This window comes from Acipenser ruthenus, chromosome 19, assembly GCF_902713425.1.
Source record: "Acipenser ruthenus chromosome 19, fAciRut3.2 maternal haplotype, whole genome shotgun sequence".
NCBI lineage: Eukaryota > Metazoa > Chordata > Actinopteri > Acipenseriformes > Acipenseridae > Acipenser > Acipenser ruthenus.
The window spans coordinates 12,492,224-12,501,380 of record NC_081207.1 but is presented as its reverse complement, the minus strand read 5'-3'; the positions used below and the strand labels follow the sequence as shown (position 1 = coordinate 12,501,380).

The 9,157-nt window shown below is 39.2% G+C and overlaps 1 protein-coding gene across 1 annotated transcript in view; it reads left to right on the top strand.

Moving 5' to 3' along the window:
- Positions 1 to 259: 259 nt before the first annotated feature.
- LOC117424698 (integrin beta-4-like) overlaps positions 260 to 9,157 on the top strand; it is an 84,483-nt gene continuing 75,585 nt past the window's right edge. Inside the window, exon 1 of the mRNA XM_058992481.1 lies at positions 260 to 371. The gene's annotated coding sequence lies outside the window, so the exon portion shown is untranslated. The remainder of the gene's footprint in view (positions 372 to 9,157) is intronic.

Genomic DNA, 9,157 nt, shown 5'->3' with positions numbered 1-9,157 from the left:
ACTGAGCATTTCAAATCTTCCAGACAGACGGATTGAACAGTGTAACACGGATGGGGGAGTCTCATTTGTGAACTCCAGTCCAGCAACAAAGCCACACAAAGGCTATTGAACAAATTCAATGATCTGAGAACAACATCAATTCTCATGGATTTTTTTTTCCACAGGCCAGACCTATAGGAGAGAGAGAGAGGGGGGGTGGGGGAGAAGGGAGCAGTAAACTTGTTTTCTTCTTTCCAAGCAGAACCATAACTTACCCTGACATGATGTAGATCCATCTTCATGAGGAGAGAATGCACTTAAGCACCACCAAAACTTTTATTGGAAGGTTCCACGTTGGGCTTTTAAAACTGGACCCCACGGGAAACCAGAAAGTAAGTTAAATTATTGTTTTGTTTATTTATATATATATATATATATATATATATATATATATATATATATATATATATATATATATATATATATATATATATATATTTATGTATGTGTCTATTTTATTTTATTTTGTCTGGCAAATTATATCACATTTATAATAATAATAATAATAATAATAATAATAATAATAATAATAATATAGAAATATAGTATTAACAAAGTGTCAATGTTTTCCAAACATTTTTTAATGACTGTAAATATAAAAGTTAAGTAATGTCCATCGCTAAATGTATTCGTGTGAAATACATGCACGATGGAATGTATTTTATTTTTGAGGGTACTCATTGGATATTTATGTTGAGAAATTAAAGTTTTAATGGAATTTGTTATGGTTATTTTTTTATTATTATTATTAAAAAAACATGGCGATGCAATATGAATGTAGTTAAATGATGTAGTCTTTCATTCGCTCATTCAAAATTGAAATGCCAACATATTGCCAACATATAATGGAATTAAAAGCACCTTACAGTCTGTCATCATCTATCCTGTAAGTATGATACCAGTGTTCTAGTACATAAACAGTATTTTATGTACGTTATTTACCTAGCTAAAGTACATAAAAACAACTAGAGTTTAACTCCATTGAAATTGCAGTAAATGATTTTGAACTAAAGGGTGAAATTTAACTGTGTGCTTTTTAAATCTAATTTCAGTGGCAGTGTTATATTGTAGAAAACTGCAACTAAAAACTGTTTTTGTGACCTTTTTTCTGTACTTTCATTGTAGCTTAACTGGTATTGTTTTTATATAGAACCACAGTCTCACAGCTGGGCTGGGACTGAGACACAAGGAGGCTGAGTGTACCACCTGCACTTCACATAGCCAGTCCATGACAGAGCTGGAATCTTAACCATGGATTTAGCAGTGTAGACTAACAGCTAGATTACTCTGCCTCCAGATCACAGACACTTAGAACCTTGACCCTCCATTTCTCTAGCACCAGACTGCTAGTACAGGATGACCACGTGGCTTCAATGTCCAGGTTTGCAATGCATTTTGCTATTTGTAGTCCTGTAATCTCTTATACAATAAAAACAGATGAAAGGTACCTAGATGCATTGGTATGCAAATTAATAAAACAAGTCCCAAACTGTTCTGATGAACCAGGAGCCAAATGGAAACCCTAAACCAGTACCAGTAAGTATATCTACAGCTTCTATATTACGTACAGTTTGTAAAGGGTTCTGTATGATAGATCTGTAGTCCCCAACCCTTCTCAAGGTTTTTGACCCTGATGGCATCAACATAAGAGCATTCAACAACAAGAGAGATTCATAGTGGGAAGCCAGCAGAGAACCCGTCCTTTTGTACCTAAGCACTCAAACCTCATATAAATTCCCACAATTGGTAATCTTGTTAATTTATTGATTACTCAAAAAAACTCACCTGAATTACTATAAAGGCAGTCCAGTAAAGGGCAAGACTTGCTGGATGTAGACTTTCTGCATAAGGAAAACACAATTGCAGCAATTCCCATTATATTGCATACCTTCTGAGTCAGGTTATTGATTTAGATGAAAAGCTCACATGCATATCAGAGATGGCAGGTCAACCATATAGAGATATGCACACCATTAAGAGCGGTATTCAAGCCAGTAGAAAGCAGGACTGGAAGAAGTAGTTAGACATTGGGAGGCAAAAGCTTTGTGCAAGTAAACAGATATAGAAGGAAAGGGTGTGACAATCCAACTGAGATGGTCCCAGGGCTGGCATACCAGGTTCTCACCAGATCCAGATATCACAAACTTAGAATGAGTAGGCAAGGCAGTGTAACAGTATAGTGCAGTTGAAAATACACATCACCACCCAGGGTGACTAGCAGAGAATAGATAGTAGACAAGGGCATGGAAATTAAACAGCACAGCTGTAGAAGAAAGATTCTCATGTGGGTCGTTGCCTCTCAAGTGCCCAGGCAGGAGAGGCTATTGGCCTGAGCCAGAGAGAATAAGGTAGTGGTGGTCCATGTGGGAAATGAAGCAAAGCGGTGGTTCTGGCAGGGAGCTCACTTTAATCTTAGATCAAATCATGTAAACAGCAAGGATATTTTAGGAGCATTCAATACCAGTTTAAATCATCAGTCGAATAGCTAGTTTCTTATTTGTCCCTCGATAAACAATATGTCAAATGATCAGCACGGAATAGATTTGTATCTTACCTCAATCCATTACGCCCCCACTGTGCGGCAGAGTTTGCCTCCTTCACCCCAGTCTTTTTTTGGCTTTGTCTAACGAGGGAGGGTAGCTATCCTATGGTCAGCATCCTCTTATCTGCAAGCTCATTTATGGGGTACCTCCGAAGGTGAGGCCAAAGGCCAAAGAATCTAATGTCAAATATGTATTATGTAATTGTGTTGTCTAGTCTGTTTTACTAAATAATCTATCGCATGAGTTTCCTGACTGAACCTACAGTGCCTATAGAAAGTCTACACCCCATTTTGTTGTGTCAGTGCCTCAGAGTTTCATGCATTTAAATGAGGATTTTTTACCACTTATCTACACACCATACTCCACACTGTTAAGGGGAAAAAAGTTTTTATTTAGAAAAAAATTATATATTAAAAATACAAAACTGAAAGATCATAATTGGATAAGTCTCCATCCCCCTGAGTTAATACTTGGTGGAAGCACCTTTGTCAGCAATTACAGCTGTGAGTCTGTTGGGATAGGTCTATACCCACTTTGCACACCTGGATCTGGCAATATTTGACCATTCTTCTTTACAAAACTGTTCAAGCTCTGTCAAGTTCCTTGGGGAGCGTTGATGGACAGCAATCTTTAAGTCATGCCACAAATTTTCGATTGGATTTAGGTCGGGGCTCTGACTGGGCCACTCAAGGACATTTACCTTTTTGTTCCTTAGCCACTCCAGTGTAGCTTTGGCTGTGTGCTTTGGATCGTTGTCATGCTGAAAGGTGAACTTCCGTCCCAGTTTCAGCTTTCTTGCAGAGGGCAGCAGGTTTTCCTCAAGGAGTTCTCTGTACTTTGCTCCATTCATTTTCCCTTCTATCCTGACAAGTGCCCCAGTCCCTGCCTATGAGAAACATCCCCATAACATGATGCTGCCACCACCATGCTTCACAGTAGGGATGGTGTTCTTTGGGTGATGCACTGTGTTGGGTTTGCGCAAAACATAACACTTTGCATTTAGGCCAGAAAGTTCTATTTTAGTTTCATCAGACCACATAACTTTTTGCCACATGGCTACAGAATCTCAAACGGAATTCAAGGTGGGCTTTCTTGAGTAATGGCTTCCTTCTTGCCACCCTACCATACTGGCCAGATTTGTGGAGTGCTTGGGATATTGTTGTCCCATGCACACTTTGACCAGTCTTGGCCATAAAAGCCTGTAGCTCTTGCAAAGTTGCCATTGGCCTCTTGGTAGCCTCTCTGATCAGTCTCCTTCTTGCTCGGTCATCCAGTTTGGAGTGACGGCCTGATCTAGGCAGGGTCTTGGTGGTGCCATACACCTTCTACTTTTTAATAATCGTCTTGACCGTGCTCCAAGGGATATTCAAGGCCTTTGATCATTTTTTATACCCATCCCCTGATCTGTGCCTTTCAACAACTTTGTCCCAGAGTTCTTTTGAAAGCGCCTTGGTGCTCATGGTTGAGTCTTTGCTTTGAAATGCACTACCCAGCAGAGGGAACCTACAGGAACTGCTGAATTTATCCTGAAATCATGTGAATCACTACAATTTAACACAGGTGGAGGCCACTTAACTTGGTGTGTGATTTTGAAGGCGATTGGTTACACCTGAGCGAATTTAGGATTGCTATTACAAGGGGGGTAGACACTTATCCAACCAAGCTATTTCAGTTTTTATTTTTAATTAATTTTCTACAAATTTTTAGAATATTTTTTTCACTTGGAAGTTGTAGGGTAGGATGTGTAGATGAATGAAAAAAAAAAGATTTTAATGCATTTTAATTCCAGGCTATAAGGCAACAAAAGGTGAACATTTTGAAAGGGGGTGTAGACTTTCTGTAGGCACTGTAGGTGGTAAGATGAAGAGCAAAAACAGAACATCAGCAGTAGCCATTTTAGAAATACAATGCAGAACTACATACTGTAGGCAGAGACATAACAAAAACTGTGCATGGCTAAAATCATGGTGCAAGCAAGAGGGATTCAGATTAATGCAACACTAGTAAACATTCTGCATTGACAGGACATTTACAAATGGGGTTTTCAGTATTTAAGAAGGGAGATTCCAGGTTTATTGAGATGCTCTATATAAAAGAATAGTGATTGTGTAAATTAGCCTAAATTTGGGAGTAGCCTAACTTGGAGAATTTAAGAAGTTAAGAAAGCTAGAGTCCTGGCCTGTTTGTAAGTTCTGCAGCTGTGAACATGCATGGGTGCACTCAGACATCCAATCAGCTACTTTTCCTCTGCAGTTGAATAAATAAGTCCTGATTTCAAGAGTGACCTTTGTACTGATGATTTGATGGACAACGACACCTGTGCTATCTGCCAGTTCTGTTGTCAATTCAACGCTTGTCTTCTTTCTATTCCTTAAGGATATTATCTTCAAGTATTGTTCATCTTTGTTAGACAGCTTTTTGGGTCTTCCAGTCCTGGGTTTGTCAATTACAGATGATGTTTCTCTGTACTTGTTGATTATGCTTTGGATACCACACCTTGAAAACTGAATGATGTGAGCTATTTCACTCAATGTTTTTCCTTCATTATGCAAGTCAAGGTTGTTATAATAGTAGAAAACACTAGTGGAGGCTTTGAGTAAATTGTTGATGCTCACAATTTTTCAGAGTTGAAAAATGCAAAATGTCTAAGACTTTTGCACAGCAGTATGTGTATATATATATATATACATACAGTGCCGTGAAAAAGTATTTCCCCCTGTCTGATTTTCTGCATTTTTGCACATTGTTCACATTGTATTTGGTCAGATTTTGTTGTATATAGAGTTTAGTAGTATATAGAGGGAGTCTGAGATAATAAATGACACCAAAGTTTGGTGCTTCTCTCATTTGTTTGGGGTGCAAGGTAATCAAACATGCAATCTTCAGGTGTGAAAAAGTTATTGCCCCCACTAGTTAACTCAACCCAATTAAAGGGATAATTAGGGTCAGCTGTTTGAGTACTTTGGTTAACAACCAGGCCTGATTTGGGCCAGCCCTGCCCAATATAAATCTGACTAACTTTGGCCCTTACCATCAGAGTGAAGTTGTCAGCACACAGGTTCTAGAGGCACATCATGCCACGAGCAAAAGAAATTCCTGAAGACCCCGGAAAAAAGTTGTTGATGCCTATCAGTCTGGAAAGGGTTACAAAGCCATTTCTAAGGCTCTGGGGCTCCACCGAACCACAGTCAGAGCCATATTGTCCAAATGGAGAAAGTTTGGGACAGTAGTGAATCTTCCCAGGAGTGTCCGTCCTGCCAAAATCTCTCCAAGAGTAAAGAGTAAAATCATCAAGGAAGTCACAAAGAACCCTAGAACAACATCCAGAGATCTGCAGGCCTCTCTCTCCTTGGCTAAGGTCAGTGTTCATGACTCCACCATCAGAAAGACACTGGGCAAAAATTGGATTTTTGGCTGACGTGGGCCCCGTTATGTCTGGCGAAAACCAAACACTGCATTCCACAGTAAGAACCTCATACCAACGGTCAAGCATTGTGGTGGTAGTGTCATGGTTTGGGGATGCTTTGCTGCATCAGGACCTGGACACCTTGCCATCATTGAAGGAACCATGAATTCTGCTCTGTATCAGAGAATTCTACAGTAGAATGTCAGGCCATCCGTCCGTGCGCTGAAGCTGAAGCGGAGCTGGGTCATGCAGCAAGACAATGATCCGAAATACACAAGCAAGTCTACGTCAGAATGGTTGAAGAACAAGAAATTTAAAGTTTTGGAATTGCAAAGTCCAGACCTAAACCCCATCGAGATGTTGTGGCAGGACCTGAAACAGTTCATGCTCGAAAACCCACAAATGGCACTGAGTTGAAGCAGTTCTGCATGGACTAATCAATAACTACAGGAAGAGTTTGGTTGCAGTTATTGCTGCTAAAGGTGGCGTAACCAGTTATTGAGTCTAAGGGGGCGATTACTTTTTCACACGGGGGCATGTTGGATGTTGCATAACTTTCTTTAATAAATAAATGAAATATGTATCAATTTTTTGTGTTATTTGTTCACTCAGGGTCCCTTTTATCTAATATTAGGGTTTGGTTGAAGATCTGATAACATTCAGTGTCAAAAATAAACCCGGGGTGGGAATCAAACCAAAGACATGCTTCCAATGTATCTTGCAGTGCAGACACCCTAGCTTTCATGCCACAGAATTTGTACTTCAATTTGCAAGTAGTATAGCAGTAAAGTTACAGTTTTTAACAAGTAACGAGACAAGATTTTGTAAATAATGATTATGTATTATCCTGATTGTATTGAAAGCTTTCATCTGATTTTGCAAACTATCATAATAAGCCTGATCCATTCATTTAATATATTGTAATAACGTTTCATGTTTACGAAGTAGTACTCAGGGAGATAGTGTTGAATTCTCAAAATGTTTGTTTTATTTGAAAAACTACAGAGAATTCCTGTCAGGGGCCAGAATTCATGTCCCATGCTAAGTAACGATGTGACCCATTCCCCTTACAATACATGCTATATATAAAAAATATATAGGAGACAAACTGAACTGACAACAGGTCCTGCAACAAAGCAATTGACAATATATTTTTTAATTTGAATGTAAAAATATATAATAGCACCGTTGAGTATTTATTTTCATTTCATACAGTAGAGGCAGTGTTTATATCTGATAGTGAAAAATAAATTAAGAAATATCAAGATAGATAAAGAAAGAAAGAAATGTCATGTATTGATTTATGTATTCATTTATTTCAATATTTATTAATGTTTTGCTTTTACCAAATATATATCCTTCAACATAGCTAATTCTCAGAAAAATGTATGTTCCTTTTTGTCCAGTGGGGACCACAAATAGCGTTATTCTCATCAACCAGTATCGAGGGTAACCGTACTTCCTTGTGCCAATAGGGACCAAAGAGTGTTACACTGACAGGAAACCAACATTTTTCAGAGATCAAGATCAGAATCTCAGAATGATGATGATGATGATGATGATGATGATGATGATGATGATGATAACAAAGTCCCAAGAATTCTCAGCTGGCTGATGTCATCTTTCAAAATACTGCTTGTCTCAACTAATCGTGTAGCACTGACAGTATAACACAATACTCTTGCAAACTGAGGATTATAGTTTCATCAAATCCCACACATTCCAGACCTTTTTTTATATTTATATAAAAAATATGTATTTTATGCAGGCAAATGTTCAATTTTAAAACAGAAATAAATCATTTAATATAAATGATATATATATCACAATAAGTGTGTTCCCTGGTATATTTGCATGTTGACAAAACAAGTTAATTGTCATTAAACTCGGATGTCCAGTAATATACATATGCGTGGATAAAAGTGCCTGGGGTCTGCAAAAAAAATACATTGGGAGGAAAAGAAGGAGGAGAAGGACATTTTTACCTTAATTTGGCGACTTATTTTGTCACAAGTGATGAATTTTAATGGGTTCCTGTGTGTTTATATTGTATATTTTAAATTGTGTGGAATCTGCTCCTCTTAAACTCCTGCTGTTTTTTTTTTGCTGTACTGATTCATGGACAGGGTGCTGTTCTGCCTAGCAACAGGAAGCCCCGCCTGGTTAGTGCCACGGCCAATGGCGCTCCAGGTGGGACTATATAAGGCAGGGAGTTGAGACAGGAAGGAAGAGATGTGGAGGCAGGAAACAGAAGACTGGACAGGGCAACAGGAGTGCGTGCATCCTTGGAGGAATCATCTTGGGAAATCGACTGTTTGCTGGATTATTTTTCTTCTGGCTGGAACGCTGCTTAGGGAACTGGCCAGAGTTTCAATCATTGGATCCAACGGGTTTGGAAAAAGTATTTTTTTATTCTTCTCTTTTTGTACAGGACAGTATAGGACGTAAGGCTGTATTTTGTGGCTGTTACTATATGTGATAACCAACATAGCTATCTTATCTAAACAAAAAAAACAAAACAAAGGGATTCACATTCATGTTTTTTTTTTGTTACTGCACTGTTTCTGGAACAAGATACGGGTTATTGGTTGGTGTCCCAGCTTTTGGACACCTGGGCTTTTCTCTCTATGGATCTGGGAGAGGGGTTATATTTTGAATTCTACCCGCACTGAAAGAAATAAGAAGAAAGGATTACTTGTGTTATTGTTTACACAGATGGACAAATTCCTAGTCTATTTTTTTTTATTGCAAAAAAAAAAAAGGAAACTACTTACCTACGCTGGTCGGCCCCGTACCACCCTTCTAGGTGTATTCGAGGCCTACGGTGTGTTACTTACCTTGCCTCCAGGTTTTCCAGTCCAGCTTCCAGGTCGGGCATGGTGGCAGTACACAGAGGATCGGGCGAGGTCCGAGGGTGTGGTAGGAACGTGGGAGAGAGGAGAGAAACGTGAAGTGAAAGACTGGCTGAAGGGAAGTGTCCAGAGCTTCTGGGTGGAAGTAGTGATTTACTTACCTGTTGTAGAGTTCCTGACGGCCCCTTTTTCTTTCCCCTGCTTCCTGGTCGCAGGTTCTTCGGGGTGGTGGTCAGTCGGCCAGGAGAGGTCCAGCAGAGAGTGGCTGGCCTACCAGCGACGAGGAGTCTGATTACGGACCAAGCGAGTTGGAGGGG